General features: G+C 41.2%; 1 pseudogene across 1 annotated transcript; it reads right to left on the reverse strand.

Annotated features, from left to right (window-relative positions):
- Positions 1-3,905: 3,905 nt before the first annotated feature.
- On the reverse strand, positions 3,906-9,408 carry LOC146975238 (LYR motif-containing protein 9 pseudogene; annotated as a pseudogene). The gene is made up of 3 exons (XR_015037415.1): positions 9,311-9,408; positions 7,151-7,285; positions 3,906-4,097 (listed from the first exon to the last, which is right to left on the reverse strand). The product of XR_015037415.1 is annotated as an LYR motif-containing protein 9 pseudogene (transcript).
- Between the last annotated feature and the right edge of the window lie 9,772 nt (positions 9,409-19,180).

Genomic DNA, 19,180 nt, shown 5'->3' on the forward strand with positions numbered 1-19,180 from the left:
CATAACCATGATTTATACAACAAGTAGCTCCGACCAAGCAATCTGATTGGTCAATAAGACATTTAGAACGTGCTCAAATCAGCATTACAGCACGGCTGACTCATCACTGAAAATATTACTTCGCCATGTCATGTTGTTTACACATCTCCATGGCAACATGGATTTTTTCCCCCTTTTATTTTAAAAAACGTCATTTATTACTCGTGAAAATAAATCACAAACTACATTGACCTCCTGTAGGTTGTTCCTGACAGCTGCCAAAGTCACATTTATAGAACAATTATGTTATTTTATTTTTTGTTAATATATTGTAAACTTCCCCGTTACAGCCGAGAGGATTGTCTCCCTCCCATGTGTGTAACGTTACAAAGTCGGAGAGACACGAGTTGTGATCGCGGTGAATATGTTTTTTAAAATATGTCCTGGAGCTGAATATTTCATTAGATAAAACGGAGGTGATTACCTGTATGTTTCTCTCTCTCCCTCTCTCTCGCTTGCGCCTTTTGGGCTTTTAAATAATCTGGAGTAATCGTTTGTCTTTCTCTATCAGCTGTGTCGGCGACACGGCGCTATAACTTCATTTACATGCAGAGTTTGCGGTTGTAGAAGCTACATCTGTGAAAGGAAAAAAACGGCATCTTTGTTATAACTTGGGCGAGTTTGTGCAGTGTTGATTTAGTTGGGGAAAGTCCGAGACCGCGTTAAAACATGAACGTCAGCTCAGAGTTCACTCATCTGTGTAGCCGACCATCTTGGTAACTTAATGAACTTAATACTAATAGATGAATCCTCAGAGTTGTGTATCAGTGTTGGTGGATGTGACTGTCTCTGACCTTTGTGTAGAGTCTGTGTGAACGCTGCCTGAATCCCTGTAGATCAGCTGTGACACATGGGAAGATGTGCTGGCTGATGAATCCAGGTGGACAGCATGTGATGTAGCAGCAGCAGCTGTGATGAGCCTCTGTCATGAGCCTTCATGGAGCTCACAGGTCGTCAGCATCCATGAAGGAGAAGCTGTTAGTGAAGAAAACTCCAGTCAGACCATGGTGAAGCACACTGATGTTTCCACAAGCTGACCTCCTGCTTTTAACAGCTATTTACTGGACTTTTCTTTAAACACTGTCAAAGCTACAGGACAGAGAAGTTCATGCCCTGACCCCTTGTGGTTGTTAGGTGGCACTGCGTTACATTGAGAAGAATATGAACAGGTGAGTGTTAAATGTTCACTGTTTCAGGTCTGAGTCTCATCACATCATCCATCATTTATTATCATTTAAAAACATCATTATAAACCAAAGACTAGAAATGAAATCATGTGATCATTTTTTTTTATTTGTCCTGTAGCTCACTTAAAAACTTAAAAAAGTCTGTGATTTATTTTAAAACTAAAAGAAATTCTGACATCATTGGTGTCACAATCAAGAAATTAAAAACATATAAAAAATGGTGCCTTTTTAGTTTTTTTTACTGTTATTGTTGTTTTATTTTGAAACCAGAAGCCAAATTCATGTAGATGTATCTGGTTTTTAATTCTAAAGCAAAGACTAGAGACAAAATGATGTGATCAATGTGTTTTTTGTCTCTTAACCCTCCTGCTGTCCACCTGGGTCAAGGAAGGAAGGAAGGAAGGAAGGACAAAGGGAACGAAGGAAGGGAAAAGGGAAAGAAAGATAGGTGGATGGAGGGAACAGATTGGACCAAAAAGGAAGGAAGGAAGGAAGGAAGGAAGGAAGGAAGGAAGGAAGGAAGGAAGGAAGGAAGGAAGGAAGGAAGGAAGGAAGGACAAAGGGAAAGAAGGAAGGGAAAAGGGAAAGAAAGATAGATGGAGGGAGGGAACAGATTGGACCAAATCTGGATCAAAAGAGGAAGGAAGAAGAAGTAAGGATGAAGGGAAGGAAGGAAGGAAGGAAGGAAGGAAGGAAGGAAGGAAGGAAAAAATGATTGTAGAAAGAAGGAAGACAGAAAGGAAAGAAAGAAGGAAGGAAGGAGGAAGGGAACAGAGAAGGACAAGAGGAGGGTTAAAAGAGTGTGAAGTTTTGCTGGTGAAACCTCTCATTTGTGATTGGGCAGAGACAGGAAGAAGTCCAGCAGAACCACGGCTCCACAGCAACAATGAAGCTAAACGTTAGCTATTAAACACTGATCTGCTACATCCCAATCAGCACAGAATGACTGATGAGTTTATCAATACAATGTTCAGCATGAGCCTATATCCAAAAACCAGTGGAGCCAGCAGAACCACAGCCCAGAATAACCTTCACAACACTCTCTGCCTGTTCAACAGTCACGCTGCTAGGATTAGCCACAAGCTAACATGAAGCTATCAAAGTGAGTGAAAAGCTTTTCCGTATCAATGAACTTGTCATGTCTCTCACTCAGCATCATCACAGAACATCAGCAGTTGTTGTCTGGAGCAGATCTTCACATGTATGATCAATAAAGTCACCTTTAACCCTCAAATAGAAAGTTAGATTAACGGAGCTCAGTACAAGTCAACCTACCACGAGGCTCCCACAGCAGACTGTTGCCTAGAAACGGGTCAACCCGCCAAGTCTGCAGGGGCTCGTTAGTGTGGCCTTTCAAAATAAGAGCTTCTAACTCATAGATCATAATAAATACATCATAAAAAATAAATAAAGGAGTGAACGACTTCATATTGTAACAGGCAGATAAATAATAATAATAAACTAAGTGTAGTGCAGCTTCCATAATAACAGAATTACAGTTAGTGGAATTACTAACTCCTTAACTCTGTTACAGCAGCAAGTACAAGACAAAGCAGCCAGATAAATAAATAAAACACATTACAGCAGAGTGAGGACAGAGGAAAGCATCAATGTGTTTAGGAATGACTTGGAAACACTTTATAATGAAAACCATATTTACAATGTATATGGAACATTTTAAGAACATTCACATCATTATTAAACAAAAAGTGTCCAGTGAAACAACAAAGCAGCAAACTAAAGTCTATAGATGGACCACGGATCATGAAGGGATTAGGAAATTCCTGTTAAAAGACAAATACACTCTACAGAGAATTTATTCAACAAAGAACTAAAGAGGCAGAAAATAAATGTAACTATCAGAATAAGTGAACCAATATTATAAAGCTCTGTAGAAAAGAAAACTATAGGACAATATTTATTAATATCAGGCAAATGCTTGAGTAAATGCATATAACTTCAATACATATAAATAATAACACAAACAAGTGTGAGTATACTGTGGCTGCATTGACAAATACACCAAAGTTATCAAACCATTCTAAATACATTGACGTGACCTCAAAAGTCACAATTTTCAAGTTGTTTTTCACGTTTTACATACCTGTGGAACAGTAAGAAAGTGTCTGACTGTCTCAAACACCATTTTATTCTGCCTCCTAGTGTATGGGAATAGGATGGGCTTGAGTCAGGAGTTTCTCACTGAACCTGGTATCACAGCGCCACCTATGGTCACAAAGTGGAATGACAACAAAATGACCTGTAGGGGAGTCTGACTCAGGATGTAACTGAAATAAATGAAAATAAAGAGAAAGAAGAAAATAAAAAATAAGGTGTGTGTGTATGACATCCTACTAATGAGAGGCTCTTTTTTCTGCCCTCTACATATAACGTGAAGAGGCTGAGAGAGACGTTTACCCTGACTTGTTGTGTCCTGTTTGTTAAGAACCAATAAAACCATTTAATAATAAAAGTGTCAACCCTCATGTTGAATAACCTCTGTCCTCACACTGTCAATGAGACCAAGGAGCCACAGTCAGCGAGAACAACTTTATTTAAAAATATCAAACGTCACTAAATCACATTTCAGTCTGAACAGTTTTTACACTGATATGAATATTTATCTGATAGAAACAATGAGCTTCATAGTTGATGTGAGCAGCTGCTGCCTCCTTCTCCTCACTTCTTCTTGGTGTACTGCAACCACAGAGAGGACAGACTGACGTGTGTTGGTCTGTCTGACAGTATTATTATTATTATTATTATTAATAAACTCAATTTATCTAGAATCCAGTCAGCGTCTGTTATCGCTCTCTGGATGATCATCTGGATCCTCTCTGGGTCGTCCTCATCTGAGTGACTGGTGTAACCCTGGAAACACAAACTCATCAATCAGGACACTTTATTAATAATATTATCATCATGATTATCATTATTATTTCTCTGGTTTGAGTTTTTCCAGTGTTTCTTTCCTTCATTTTTAAAATCTAAATGGAAGAATTGGACGTTTTGGACGAGAATAACTGATAATAATGAAAATAATCCTCAATTTCAGACTTAATCCTGGATTTTCTCCGGTTTTCCTGATCTGTGTGTGAATGTGTGAATGCAGCAGCAGCAGCAGCAGCAGCAGCAGCAGCAGCAGCAGCAGCAGCAGCAGCAGCAGCAGCAGCAGCAGCAGCAGCAGCAGCAGCAGCAGCAGGGGCCTGAGGAGATCAGACAGGCGATCAGTCATTGTAGTGGCTGTTTGTGGAAACTAAGAAAAGCTTCAAATCAAACTTTAAACCCTAAAGAATCAAAGGGCCACTGCTGCACCATGGGTCGTGGTGTAGACAGCTGAGAGAAACATCATGACCATGCAAAGTCCAGTTTTAACTACAAATGTGGTTTATTTGACCAGAAAGGAGCAAGAAAAGAACAAAACAAAACAAAACCCATCAGCCCACCCAGGTGCATGCTGGTCCCTCACTGCAGCCCTACACATTTATTCTCTGGTGACGTGATCAAATGAAATAAAACACCAATAATAAACAGGAGAACACCTGAACTACACAAATAATAAACTAACAGAATCTGATCAGAGTTAAATCAAATAAATCAATTCAGGAAAATCAGATCTAAACTAAATATTAAAGTAAACAACACTAAATACAAACAATGAATAAATAAACAGCTGCAACAGTTTGTGTTTGTTGACGTGTGTTTACTACTGCATCATCATCATCATCATCATCATCATCATCATCATCATCATCATCATCATCATCATCATCATCATCATCATCATCATCACTGTTACTTTAAAGGACAAATTCACCTCGGGGCTGTATGTTCTTAACATTTCAGGTCTAACAGAAGGAATCTGAAGGTTTTCAGTTTAACATCTCCTGTTTTGCGGTAGTTATGGTCTGTCCCCGCGTCGCCACGGCAACGATGAATGGGAGCGGATTGAAGTTCTGCTGCTTAGGCTGTTTCCATCCCTCAAAGCCACAGACAGCGTCAGATGGAGACTCAAACATGCAGCCAGAAGTTTTTTTTACTTGAAGCTTCAAGTCCAGAGTTGATATTCCTGTGTTTCTGACACAAACGGGAGCTTCCCACTGCACCTGAACACACCGAGCGTCAACTTGGGTCTCGACTCCGCCAGACTTTGAATTAGATCTAGTTTTACAAACATGTCGGCTTGTTGAAGTAAATAAACTTCTGGCTGCATGTTTGAGTCTCCATCTGACGCTGTCTGTGGCTTTGAGGGATGGAAACAGCCTAAGCAGCAGAACTTCAATCCGCTCCCATTCATCGTTGCCGTGGCGACGCAGGGACAGACACAACTACCACAAAACAGGAGACATTAAACTGAAAACTTTCAGATTCCTTCTGTTAGACCTAAAATGTTAGGAACATACAGCCCCGAGGTGAATTTGCCCGGAACTGTCCTTTAATGTTTTCCTCCACATGATGTTGAAGATGAAATGACAGTGACAGTAGTGACTCCTCCCTCCCACCGTAGCCCCACATATTTATTCTCTGGTGCCCCGACGTGGAGAAATGAAATAAAAACACAAAGAACAAACAGGAAAACAAACGACAAACTCACTGAACACTAACAACATCTGATCAGGATCAAATCAATCAATCAATTCAGGATCATCAAATCTAAACTCAACACTAAACATGTGACGTCATCAGACTGTCCATCTAACCAGTCTGCAGCTCCATCCAGCTTCTCTCTGCATCCTCAGCTCAGAAACCGTCACTAGAGAGAGTCCAGCATCCGTCTGCAGCGTTACACCTGGCCCGTCAGCACAGGTGTGTGTGTGTGTGTGTGTGTGTGTGTGTGTGTGGGGGGGTCACCACGAACAACATCAATTAATAACTTTTATGATAAAAAATTATAATTTAGATATCAAGAATACGCTCTCAAAAATATATAAAATACTAGGAGACAGTGAAGAAACACAAGACCTAATTAGGACAAAGTGGAATCAAGATCAATCAAGTACAAATAGAAGACGACGATTGGAAAAATGCTTATAGCACAATACACAAAACAACAAGTTCTGGATATTGGAGGGAATTATCATGGAAGGTATACACACGTTTTTTCATTACTCCAAACATACAGTCTAAATTCACAACATCCATTACCTCAGACTGTTGGCCAAATTGTGGGGAGCACCATGCGAACCACTCACATATTTTCTATTTTGTCCATCACTAAAACCTTTTTGGAAAAAAATTATGGAATCTTTCTTTTCAATTTTCCAGTTTAAAAAAACACTGGAACCGAAATGTATAGTTTTAGGAATAACACCAGCCGAACTTACAACAGAAAAAGACAAATATTTATACAGAATACTTAGAATAACAGCTTTGAAACAAATCACAAGAAATTGGCAAAAATCTATCTCACCTTCTTTTAACAACTGGAAATGAACTGTAAACAGTATTCTGGAAATGGAAAAAATTACATACAGAGTCAGAAAACAAGAACCAGAATGTCTGAAGAGATGGAATAAGTGGTTTGATTATATAAATAAATAAACGGATGTTTTCAGCTCTGAAGAAAGGTTTATTAGATTTCTGAAGAGAACAAATCTATGTATGTATATATTGCAATTTTTGTTTCTATCTTATGCCCTTTTTTCTTTTTTTTCCCAACTGTCTTTGTCCCCCCCCCCCCCCTTTATTATTAATATTCCCCTTAAAATTATATATATTTATTTTTTATTCTTTTTTTTTTGAATCCATCTATTTTTCTTTAAAAAATGTCATAAATGTTGCAGGAACGAATGATAAGATATGTGCTGGAATATGAACTTGAATTCTGCAATAAAGTATAGTGTGTGTGTGTGTGTGTGTGTGTGTGTGTGTGTGTGTGTGTGTGTGTGTGTGTGTGTGTGTACCTGAGCACCTCACCACCTCACCTGTCGTACGGCGTGTGGATAGTGTTGCTGCATGGCCGTGTTGGGCAGCAGCCTGCAGCACCTCAGGAGATATGGATAGAGCTGCAGCGGGGTGTGGACCAGCTCTGCTCCAGCTAAAGGTGGCATCCCCTCCTCCTGTGGAGTCACAGACAGCAGCTCTGAGCTTCAGCAGCTTCACAGTCACAGTCAGGAAGAAGAAGAAGAGGAAGAAGAAGCTCTCGGAGATGTAGCACCTGCTCAGGTCTATACAGCTACTGTTAGCTAACACACTAACAACACTTTAACACACCAGCAAAACCATCAGTGAATGGAACAGACGTCCAGAGCTCCTCAAAAACACCACTGCACTGCAAAAACTCTAAATCTTTCTGAGAATGTTTGTCTTTTTTCTTGTCCAAATGTCTCATTTCTAGTCAAACCTAATCTCTTTCCATTTAAAATAAGACTCATCACCTAAAAATGAACTTGTTTTTAGATCATTTTCACTTGTTTCAAACAAATATTCACTTGAAATAAGTAGAAAAATCTACCAGTGAAAGCAAGTTTTTTGTGCTTGTAATAAGGAAGAAAAACTTGCTCCACTATCAGATTCTTCTACTTATTTCAAGTGAAAATCTGCTTGAAAGAAGGAAAAAGTGTCTAAAACAAGCTACTTTTTAAGTAGAATGAGATTTGTTTTGACTAGAAATGACATTTTGACTAGAAATAAGAGAAATATTCTGGTAAAATGTTTGAGTTTTTGCAGTGTGACTACCTCTGTTTTACTCGTAAGGTCAGAAACTGGATTGTGAGTCAGCAGTCGTGGACCCCTGTACATAGGAGACCAGTAGGTACCAGTAGGGATGAGACCCTGGTGGGCAGCCTCGTCCAGAGGTGGGTAGTAACGCACTACATTTACTTGAGTAACTTTTTGGATAAATTGTACTTCTAAGAGTAGTTTCAATGCAGCATACTTGTTACTTTTACTTGAGTATATTTCGTCAGAAGAAGCGGTACTTTTACTCCGTTACATTGAGCTTCATTCCGGTCGCTACTCGCTACTTTTTCTTATCGATCCAACGTGCAAATTGTTTATTTTTTAATGGAGATACTTCCGAGCCTCTGTCACATGACTGCGTTTCACCTCCGTTTAACCAATCAGACAGAGCCAGGCAGTCACATGACCGCACACAAAGAGCTTCTGGACAGTTCATAGATCTTTCAGAGATAGGCCTATGTAAGTTATTGTGGCTGAATTTGTCTTAATTTATGTTACTTTGTAATTATTATTGTGTATGTATTATTATTGTCATTTAGGCTATTGTTTTAGTTGTTAAATGTTGTTCTTTGGCAATAACTGGATTTTTTCATTGCTATTATATTTTTGTGTATTTGATTAGGCCTACATTTACGTGCTGATCATTAAACAAACAAATCAGAGATTACTCAGCAGTTACTCAGTACTTGAGTAGATTTTTCACCAAGTACTTTCTACTCTTTCTCAAGTAAATGTTTGAATGGCTACTTTTTACTTTTACTTGAGTAACATTATTCTAAAGTAACTCTACTCTTACTTGAGTACAGTTTTTGGCTGCTCTACCCACCTCTGGCCTCGTCCCTACTGGGCATTCTCAACCTGACAACGCAGTGCCAGCATCAAACTGGAACTGCATTAGGTCACCTTGGTGGGTAGCTCCATCCCTGTGGAGCTCCACTCAGGTCCCTTCTCCTCTCCTACATATTATTGTCACTGAACAATGAGCACTTTATGTGAAATCCTATGTACTTGAATGTATTTGATTTATTTTAAATACCCAGAACATCCCTGCACACTTTAGATAGGCACTCTACTTGTCACTTTGTACTTTATGAAATATCCTATGTACTTGAATAGCCTACTTATTTTAAATACTCACATCACTTTTTTTTTATTCAAAACTTTGTTTCACATTACAAAACATTTTTTCAAAATAATATGCAATATATAAAGCACATCTATATTATAATACGCCAGGGGGAATTTACAAGTTTACAAAAAAATGTTCAAGTTTTCACATATTGACAGTCTTATTGCTTTCTGGTTGCTTAAAAATCTGATGGAGGTTATGTATTGCTTGAGCTCACCGCTAAGAGCAACAAAGGAAGGTTTTTTTTTTTTAAATATTTTTTTAATGCACTTACATTTCAGTTTAAACTCTCTGTTGTCTCCGTCGGTGTCTCTCAGACGTCTTCTCCTCCTCCGGAGACTTTCCATAACAAACCGTAGTCGGATCATGGATGTGTTGAGTCGGATGTGTCGTCATCTGTTTGTCTGGTGTCATGTTTCCACCACACGGAGCGGTGTCGCCCCCTCGTGTCGCTTCATGGAGTCCTGCAGCGTCCTGGAGGAAACTGGAGATGAGTTCAAACACAATCTTGGCTGTACTTTCGTAACTAGGTGCAGGCGCAGCGGATCAGGCCTGCGCCTCGCCTTCGCTTCGCCAACGGGGAGTGGTCAGGAGCAGTTTGCAATTTTCCTTCGAAACGCAGCAGGGCGCATCCCGCCTACTTCCCTCCCACCGGCGCAAATGGCATAGAGGGAGGAGAGAAGGCGTGGAGTGGGTTTGACACAGCCGAGTCAGATCTTCACCAATCAAATGAGCTCCTCTCCTCGCCTTTAAATCCGCCGCGCGCGCAAGGCGGACGTTTGATTTCACCGTGGAAGAGAAGATTTGAATCAGCACCTACAGATTACAGCATACACATTCAGCACATCTATATCGATTGTCCCGTCACACTGATGACAGATCAAAGGCTGCACAGATGAAAGATGAGGATGGATTACTGCTGTGTTGACACTACACGATTATCTGCTATATTTATGTATTTACTTATTGATTTATTGAGCCGCATCGTCACGCGACCATAACAAATAAAACTGAAAACAAATAAACTTATCATCTCTCACAACAAACCACAATCAGCCTGGGGCCTCATTTATCATTGTGGATACACGTTTTTTTTACACGCTCTTTCCCCCATTTTGTGCGTACGCACTTTTCTCCGCCTAATTTGGGATCTATCAAACCAAAACTTGTCGGGAGAAAGTGCCGAAATTTACGACCAGTCCGACCATGGCGTACCGGCATTTACACGCTTTTTGAAGAACAAGAGGAATTGGCGACGCCGCTGCAGAGTCAGAGAACTGCAGTATGCGAGGGAGAGAGGAGCGCGGACACTGTTTGAAGTAGCAAGTGGTGGTGATGATGAGCACCCGCCCCCCCCCCACCACCACCACCACCGCACACGTGTTGACGTCGACACTTTACATGAAAAGCACAGCGACTCAGATTTTTCCCCTGTGCATTTACACTAGTTTGCTCCTAAATACTGGCTTTATAAAACGAATTTCGTTTTCTTTTGATATCATATTGATATTTTTCCCTGCATGTAGGCTACACCTCTTCCACAACCAGTCTGTCCAGTCTGGAAAATAATCTCTGCGACGTGCGTGTGTTACGTAGCCAGACTGGACACACACAAGCAAGCAGCAAGCACAATAATGTCGGAGCAAATCAAAGCAAATGAGAAAACATGATCGATATTTTTTGTGTGAATAATATTTATTGTATTTAACAAAAATGGGTGCTGCCCAACATCATTTTAGGAAAAGTCACAGACTGGTGGACTTCAATGTTTTTTTGTTTTTTTTTAATATATAGCTATGCACAAATGAAAGTCAAAGTCTTCCAGTGAACGGAAGTTGGGGGTTAGTGGAAAGGGGTGCAAAGTACTGACTGGCAGTGGAAACCCTGCTTTAAATTATTATGACATAATCTAAAATAAGGGGCAGAATAAATATGATTCTTCTTCTTTCTGTTCTGTTTCATTTAGATTTGGGAGTTTTTTGTTTTTATTGTAGCCTTTCAATACAAGATGATGTTTCTGACTGATATTGCCGTGTTACCGTGTATCTCGCTTTCAGAGAAATTCCACTTCTTTCTCCGCTCTCCGTCCGTCTGTTGTCTTCACCGTCTTCCACTGACGTCATTCCACACGTTTCCAGAGAGCACATGGCTACTTAATATGCACGTAACTGATTTGCATTGACCATATATGGTTGTATGGGGCCGTTTAGGGGGCTGGGTATGAGGCGTGTTCACATCCACGCTTTTCTCAGGTCCGGTGTGATCTATCAAGGGAAATACCGTGCAGCCGTGTGCACGCGGAGTTTGATAGATCTGAAAAGAGTGTATATTTTTTGGTCGTACGCACATTTTGCCTTTCCGTCGTACTGAAAATTTAAGAGGACTTTTACACGCTCTTTGATAAATGAGGCCCCAGGTTGGAGCTGGCGAGCTTTCGGCGCACTCTCCGCGCGGTCTATCTACAACAAATTGTCACTGCGCCACGGCGAATCTGTCGACACCTCCCCCTGCTGCGCGACCACTCCCATCTCAGCGCACAGCAGTCTGCCAATTTACCGAATCCGCTGCGCACCTTGTTGCACTGGAGGAAAATGCCACTGCGCCGGCTGCGTCAGGGCTCGCTTCACTGCGCCCCCCTGAGTTGCGCCAGAAAAGTAGGGCCCAGAGTCACTGACAAGCGGCGGACTGGAGATCGATATTATCATCAATGTTTTAACTCGTTATGGTTCAGTAGTAGAAATAAACAGCAGTAAAAACACCAGTCTCTCTAGAGGCTTTTACAGCTGATTTGAAGATACAGGTGTGTGAACACCTGCAGTCCCTCCACTCTTCTCTTCTTTCTGTTTCATGGTTGTTTTATTGGAACTTTTTTAATGCAATGAAATTATTATTATTTTGCCCACAACATGCTTTCAGACAAAAATAGGGCACAAAAAACAGCAGTGACCTTGTACAATATAATCATACCAAAAACATGCTCATTACTGTTTATATTTTCTATTATTTTGTTACAGTTAACAAGCCGATGTCAGTACAGTGTATATGTATAAGGGGGTGAAGAGGTTAATAGAATGATGCCAGAAGATTGAACAGGTTACACAATATAGTACGCAAGAGAAGAAAACAAAAATTATTAAAGCAGATAACAGCGGCACGGCCGTTTCGGCTAATGCTGTGTTCAAGGCAGGCTTTTGAAACCGTAAGTTACAGCTTCAAGTCACAACTACGACTTGGTAGCGTTCCAGGTAACCCGTAGCTCGTGTTTTTACCGTCCTGTTGTCTGTGAAAGTTCCCTATAACGGCCACTCGTAACTTCCGACCCGTGAACTCGTACCAGATCGAACTGGTATGACTTCACAGGAAGGAAAAACACAAAGTACGAGTTTCCTTGAACGCACCATGAGTTAGCAGCCCCCGCCCTTGTCAGGCATCAATTGGTCCTCGTGCTACGTCACCACATTCACGCGCATCCCTTGGCTGCACACACAGCCCTTCATGCCGTTCTCTCCCCTCATTGGATAACACTTGTATCCCACAAGGAAAATTTTCTCCTCGGGTTACAGCAGAGCAGAGTGACGGAGAGACTCGTGTTTAGGCTGAAATACTTCATGTAAGTGATTGCTGACGGAAAATAGGACTATTTAGGACTTATATTAACAAAAACATTCCACTGATATCTGCTTTAAGATAAAGTCATTTCCAAACCATGGAAATGGCTTTCATGTTTTCAGATTGATGTATTGTTTGATTTCCTTTTCGAAAAGGCCAAAACATGGAATTTAATGAGTGAATTTGAAGGCAGGTTGTACCGGCTGAACACCGCAGCAGACCGGCTGCTGCCTCTGTGAGGAGCCGCTGCTCCGACCCGGCTGCTCACAGGTGGCTCTGCACTTCTCCGAAAACATTGGAGCAAACTTCCAAACAGGGTCATTTGGATATGAAAAAATATTAAAACTTTATAAACTGACACATAAACAGTGGTACAACATCTTTAAGCTGCTGTACCACTGTCGCTGTCCGCCAGTGACGTCGCTCTCCCGCGTCGTTTGGGATTGCCAATTCATTTTGATTTATGGAACACAGTTTGGGGGGCGAGCATGAAAACTGTTTGTTTTTTCTTTTTAATTACATCATAAAATGTGCAACCTAAAGAAGAAAATGAAAACAGTTTGGATTATTTCTTATTAGTTTCATTTATGTGTCAAATATTTGCAGCTATGACCTTGAAATGAAAAAGGCTTTCTGCTAATGCATTTTAATTTTCAAATTTGACATTTCAAATTGAATTTTGGTACCTTTATGCTGGAGGATGTTTTGACAATTAAATCTTAAATGCCCTTTTCTTTATTATTTTCATTAAGTCACAGAATGAGCAGTCTTGAAGAAGAAAATAAAAATGCAGTTTGGATTATTGATTTTTCATTTTATTTATGAGTCATAAAATGCAGCTATATTTTGAAAATGAAAAAGGATTTCTGTTAATCCATTTTAATTTGACACATTTGCTTCGATACAAGCAGTGAACAGTCACATTTAACATTTCGATTTCGATTTAACATTTTGATTTAGGTTTAACATTTGGACTCAACATTTATATTTATATATTTCAGTTCACAGATATTATTGTAAATGTGCTAAAACGTTTTTTTAACAGGAGCTGCTTTTTTCTTTTAAAGGGATAGTTCAACATTTTGGCAAATTGGCCAATTGCCATAATCCCTATAGTCATAGCAGTAGGTTCGTTACCTTTATTTGTCGGTGCAAGCTATTTTTAGAACGGCGGAGCAGAGCCGCCAGCTGCTCAGAGCTACGCTACGGAGGCTAAAGGAATTTCTTGGTTTCCCTCATCAAACTCATCAAATACAAAATCCCAAAACTCCAAAACGCTTTCGTGGACAAGTTGTGAGCTGCACATTCACCACGCTATGAGATAATAATGGAATGTTACGAAACTGAGCCGTTTTCGAGGTAAATACAGAGTAAATACAGAGTCTGCTTGCTGAAAAACTGTCCCTGAACGCAACGCGCATCAGCGGTTTTGCATGAATTTCCCTCTAGAACAGCTCCGTCTGGTAACGTTGTGTTATTATCTCATAGCGTGGTGAATGTGCAGCTCACAACTTGTCCACGACAGCCTTTTGGAGTTGTTGGATTGTGTATTTGATGAGTTTGATGAGGGAAACCAAGAAATTCCCTTAGCCTCCATAGCGTAGCTCTGAGCACCTGCTGCTCCGCCGTTCTAAAAACAGCTTGCACTGAAAATTAAAGGTAACGAACCTACTGCTATAACTATAGCGATTATGACAGTGGGCCAATTTGCCAAAATGTTGAACTATCCCTTTAAGACTGCATCTATAGAATGAATGCTTTATGGGCCACAGGGGATAGTTTTTTTGCCACTGGGAGTCAGAGGGACAACACTGTATCCAGAATCCGTCTCCAGGAATAACACCGATCTGGTCTCATGTTACAGGAATAACACCCCCCCCCCCACCGCCACCACTTGAAGTTAAATTTAACTTTGACCCAGCGGTTGTGTCGCAGTTTATTTCCTCGTGTGAAGGTACAGTAAGGAACAGTTTTTTAATGTTTTCCTTGTCACCGTCTGTCATTACCAGAGTTCAACTAGTCATTGTGTTGTCGTTGTGTTATTATAATGTTACTGTAGCTGAGTCAGAGCTGTAACTGTCAAGTCTGGACCGACAGAACCGTGTCCTCCATGTTTGTGAGGCTGTTCAACACTGATCAGCTCATGTTGCTATCGGGGTCGTCCTGAGGCTTTATTGGTGACTGACAGTGTTGGAACCGTGTTCAGCCTCAGATTCTTTAAAGTGACTGAGTAGCGGAGGCCGGGGATGGATGTTACATGGGTAAACACTTAGAGTCTGGGGTTAGTTGTAACAAGACTCTCAACAACAATGAAGAACGTTACAACCAACTGTGACACAAACTTGAATTGTATTTATGTTTTCTTTGAAGTTCAGTAGCCTAGGTCTCGATAGACAATGATGAAGACGGGGTACAGGGCTTAGGTTAGGATCAGACTATGGCTGACAGTAACTAGGACACACATCTCACTCCTTGTGTTTGAGACTCAACCATGCCTTTTCTGTTTGTGTTGTACAGTTAACAGTTAAAGCAGAAGTAAGCGATCCGGTCGTTTTCGCTAATGCTGCGTTCCAGGCAGGCTTTTGAAATCGTAAATTACAGTTTCAAGTCACAACTTACGACTTTGTAGCGTTCCAGGCAACCCACTCGTGTTTCTCCGACCTGTTTTACCTGTGAAAGTCACTATAACGGCCACTCGTAACTTCCGACCCGTGAACTCGTACCAGATCGAACTGGTACGACTTCACAGGTCGGAAAAACACGAGTTACGAGTTGCCTTGAACACACCATAACAGTCCTCGTCCCTACGTCACCACATTCACGGCGTCCCTTGGCTGCACACACAGCCCTGCATGCCGTTCTATCTCCTCATTGGATAAAAACTGTAGGATACGAGAAAAGTTTTCTCCTTGGCTCAGAGCAGAGTGACAGACAGACCCGTGTTTCGGTCCAAACACTCTATAGAAGTGATTGCTGTCGGAAGATACAACTATTTAAGACTTATATTAACACAAATATATCACTTACTTCTGCTTTAACAACCATTTAATATCAGACACATATAACTACTCAGTCTGACATTTTGAATGCACTGGTTTAAAAGAGCTCCAAGATTCAGGCAGAAATGACAAAAATGTTACAACCATCCCTGGTCTCCCCTACAATTAAGTACTAAAAAAAAATAGACGAAAATAAGTGTCAGTGGCAGCTGGAGAGTATTTTTCTCTCTTTGAATTTCCAGTGTGAGTGAAATGAGTGAATGTTGTGATAGTGGAGCTGTGAGGTGAAATAAGTCTTGGTCCAGTTGTTGTGTGTGTAATAATCAGCTGTAGCTTGTTTGATCCAGTGGTTTTCTACAGGGACGCTGTCCACACAGAGACTGTGTCACAGCAACTCAGTGGATCTCAGTCCTTGTGTGTGTCAGTGGATGGAAACAGTGGTCCATGGATCATGTTGCTGGGCTGCAGCTTCATGACGCCATCTAGTGGACTGATAGTAGAAGTAGAGCAGCTGATGGCAGCTTCCTCTTCCTCACTGCTGTGTGACTGCATTCAGCTGACACTGATATGAAGCAGAGGAGAAGAGCCAATCAGTGGAGGAGCAGCTGGAGACATGATGGACATGTGAGCTGCTGTGCAGATGAATGATGTGTGTTTCCTCTGCAGGTGAAGCTACAAAGTGTGTGTGAGCTGATGTGGATGTGAGCTCAGCAGCATGGATCAGTGTGAGGACAGAGAGGAGGGAGCCCCTCCCTCTAAAACCAAGAGCCAGACCACAGGTCAAAGGTCAGAATTTAAAACAATCAGAAAGACTTTTATCTCTAATAGTCAGTTGTTGTGTTTATTAAAAGATTGAAGATATTTGTCATCAGTTTTTCTCCAACATGCACATTTATCAGTTGTGTTGTTGTTTCAGGATCCAGCAGCAGAGACCAGACTCTCCTGAACCCAGCTGTCTGTCTTTAAAGAGCAACATGTCAAGGGAAGGGCTCATTACCTTTAAAGGAGGACGTGGATCAGCTGATCAGATGTAAGAGAAACAACATTTTAAAGTTTTTGAGTTTCTGTTGAACGTTCTTCCTGTGGAGTCACATTTCAATGATTCTCATTAAAAACTGAGTTATAACTCAGACACACGTTCAATGAATGACTGACAGCATCCCATGCATATTTGTTTCTGTTATTGCATCCACTGCTGACGCTACTAAATATAACAGCTGCTTTTTGTTCACTTCCTGCAGCAGTCGCTCCACTTCAGCACTAAAGTTATTTTTATGTTTGGAGTCCGACGCTCCCTTTAGATTTTTGTTTGGGCATTTTAACTTTCTTTCTCAACTCACCTTCTCTGGCATTCTGGATTTAACAACACGTTCATGAATCTGACGTAGAGTTTGCATGTTCTCCCCGTGCATGTGTGGGTTCTCTCCAGCTTCCTCCCACAGACCAAAGACATGCAGGTGAACTGGTGACTCTAAATCACCCATAGGTGTGAATGTGTGTGTGTATATGTTGGCCCTGTGATAGACTGGTGACCTGTCCAGGGTGAACCCCGCCTCCTGCCCAAAGTCAGCTGAGAAAGGCTCCAGCTCACCCTCCACCCTAGTGAGGATGAGCTGGATAGAAGATGAATGAACTTAAAGAGATATTGGTGAATGAGGCCCATTGTTACAAAATGTAGGAAAAGGAAGTCATTCACATTTGTAACCCTTAAAATAACTTTGCAGAGAATTCTTTTGAAAACCTAAAACTGTTAAACATGAGTTGTGTTGTTGTTTCAGGATCCAGCAGCAGAGACCAGACTCTCCTGAACCCAGCTGTCTGTCTTTAAAGAGCAACGACTCAAAGGACTGGCTCATTACCTTTAAAGGAGGATGTGGATCAGCTGATCAGATGTAAGCTGTAACTGACAGTCAGACTCAGGTTATTGTAGAAAAGAACCAGTTTGTACGACGTGTTGTTGGACCAGGTCTGAAACCAAAGTGTCTCTGTCTGTTGTGAACGTCCTCAGGGGACATATAAAGTCCATCTTGTATTATCTCTCTGTCCTGATGTTGACTTGACACTGATTCCTCCACAGAGTGGACCAGGAGAGCTCAGAGGTTCCCAGTGGTCAGTCTGCCCAGCAGCATCAAACACACCTGGACTCCATATTTATGGTGAGGACATGTCCAACAGCTGCTGTTACATCTGTTGTGTTCACCATCATCTCCATGCTGCACTTTGACACCAGTGGATTGTCAGTCTGTCCAACATGGATCTGATGTTTGGCTCCATGGTTTTAGTCAGAGGTGGCAAGTAACGAAGTACAAATACTTCGTTACTGCACTTAAGTAGATTTTTCAGGTATCTGTACTTTACTTGAGTATTTATTTTTCTGACGACTTTTTACTTTTACTCCCTACATTTATACGCAAAAATATGTACTTTCTACTCCTTACATTGTAAAAACAGGCTTGTTACTTTTTTTTTGACACAACGTAAAAGCACCGGTAAAAGACGTGACGAACTAGAGAGGGAAAGAGGGAGAGGAAGAGGGGGAAGGAGGGAGAGAGAGAACCGAGTTACCAACTTGTACTGTAGCAGCGACATGGAGGCAGCAGCATGGAGGATAGGGATGGGAATCGAAAACCGGTTCCTCTTCGGAACCGGTTCCAACTTGGATCAATTCTTGGAATCGTGTGCGTGTCTGCTTTAACGATTCCCTTATCGATCCGTTTGGTTCAGAAACTCGCGCATTAATTGATTAATGACGTTACGTAACGTTCTGTTAAAATCAATCTTCATTATAAATGAGGGTGCTTAGTGTTTATATCCACACGTCACCGTTTGTTCTCACAAAATAAAGTTAGTGTGGTGTCTGTGTGGAGCGGAGCTGCTGACAGATGCAGCTGACAGTGACGTTTCTTCATCACTAACCTGTGAGCCACCCTCCGGTCCTCCCTCCCTCACGTCGTGAGGACAGGACAACGTCTCCTGAACAGGCTACATATTCTTTCTGTTTTTCTCTCTTTATTCTAACCACTTCCTTTCAGGTTTTGCTCGTAGCCACGTGAAACGGTAGCTGCGCCCTGTGTCTTTTCTCTGGCGCGCTCTCTCTCTTTCGCTCGCTCACTCGCTCACTCCGCATAAAAACGAACGTTATGAAAACAATAACCTACAGATGCATAAAAACCATGTAATGGAAACATTGTTAAATTCCTCCTGTGAGCACAGCTGCCCCACAGCCACAGTGGTCTAGTGTTAATCTGTCCAGGCAGGTCGGTCCTGTCAACTTTTTTAATGTCAGAGCCATTTATGCAGTGTTTTCAACCTTGGGGTTGGGACCCCATGTGGGGTCGCCTGGAATTCAAATGGGATCGCCTTAAATGTCTAGTAATTGATTAAAAATAAATAAATAAATAAATAAACTAATTATTTTTCACAATCTTAAACAACTATATTCTTGATATATTCACTTTCTTGAATAAATCAAGATAAAATAAAATGCAGCATATACAAATATCTGAGCTTGCTCATCTTGAATGAGGGTCACCAGA

This window comes from Trachurus japonicus, chromosome 13 (genome assembly GCF_045865225.1).
Source record: "Trachurus japonicus isolate A0001 chromosome 13, Traja_1.0".
NCBI lineage: Eukaryota > Metazoa > Chordata > Actinopteri > Carangiformes > Carangidae > Trachurus > Trachurus japonicus.